Source organism: Cyprinodon variegatus, unplaced genomic scaffold (assembly GCF_000732505.1).
Source record: "Cyprinodon variegatus isolate N-32 unplaced genomic scaffold, C_variegatus-1.0 Scaffold4, whole genome shotgun sequence".
Taxonomy (NCBI): domain Eukaryota; kingdom Metazoa; phylum Chordata; class Actinopteri; order Cyprinodontiformes; family Cyprinodontidae; genus Cyprinodon; species Cyprinodon variegatus.
The window spans coordinates 1,721,026-1,722,624 of NW_015150457.1; positions in this window are offsets into that span (position 1 = coordinate 1,721,026).

Here is a 1,599-nt window from a genome sequence, read left to right on the forward strand (position 1 = left end):
TACATGGTTACAAGTCAACTAGTGTAATGTAGTTTATTTGCCGGTCTGTTATATTTATTGATCCAAATTCATTTTAAAATGTATTCAACCCAAGTAGTGTCTAAATCCAGGAGCCATTGGGCAAGAGGAAGAGTACACTCTGGACAGGTTGCAACATCGATAAACAGACACCCACACATCTACAGGCAATTAACCTAACATGGGTTGACAGTGGCATCCACAGCAATAACTTTCTTTAGGATGTATTGAGCAGAATTTACATTTGTGCTTTAACTGAAAGACTTACATTGCATTAGCTTGTTTGAAATAGATGGCAAATTAATCTAAAATAAATGTCCCAATTGAAAAGATTCAATCGTTTCAGTCCAAAGGGGATACAAACAGGAGAATGAAATAAATTATAGGCACAATAATAACCTAAGGAACTTAACAAAAAAGAGTGAACTTGTATGGCAGCACCATAATTAAAAATATAACAAATAATTGTGGCAAAATGTTGAGAACATAATAAATCGCAAGCAAATAACAAAAAGACTAAAACAGTCGAAAATGTTAACCCAAACACTTGATTTTGACCGCGTCATTTTGACAATCAAAGGCTCGAAAAAGTATTCATAGCCTTTAAGCTTTTCTCGTTTGGATGTGACAACCACAGTTTAATTATGATAGAGCAACAAAAAGTAGCACATAATAGAATGACGTGTTACTTTATTGCGCATAAATTGGAATGAAAAAATCAACATCTTTTATTTAAATATTTTAACAAATAATTATGTGGAAAATGGGGCATGCAATAGTTTTCAGACCCATTATTTAATACTAAGAAGCATATTCTAATGGTTGTTGCAACCTAAGGCATTTTTATTGCACTAAGATGCTGTGAACCAAGAAACCCCTACCTCAAAACTGACACCTGCTCCAATGAAATTAAAGAGAAGCACTATGCGGTTAACGTTTTATTGTCAGAGGTGAGATAAATTGAACTAACTGGCCATAAAAATAAAGGAACATATTTGGAGAAATCAGAACAAGCATTTTAAATCATTGCTTTAACTGTCAAGCATGGATTTCGTTGCATTATGCTAAGAGTACGTGTTGCTACCACTGACACTGGTGCTTTGCAAAAACTAACCACTACTCGTCAAATTGACTGCACTTATAGGTCTTCTGTTAACCCAACCAGCTTAACAGGGTTTAAGTCTGGATACCTTGCTTTATTATCAAGCTAACTATATACTCTTTTCCTGATGCAGTTCTAGCATAGCTTGCACTTACAATCTGTGCCATCATCTTTCAGTAGGATGAGGCATGTACCAGAAGGTAATGCATGACACCACAGAATGTTGTGGTAATCATTTTGGTTAAGGACGCCTCTCGCCTTGTGCAAGTCACCAACCCTGGATACATCAAAACAGCCATCAAAATTACTCCTTCATGTTTAACAGTTTGACAGTTGATGTCACACATTGTGGAACCATCATTAGCCTACTTGACTGCATACAAAGATCCTCTATAATCAAACAAATTCAAGAAGAGCTATATGTGTATATATTTTATCTTTTTTATTTTTATCTTTATTATCTTGTGTAGTTGGATGTG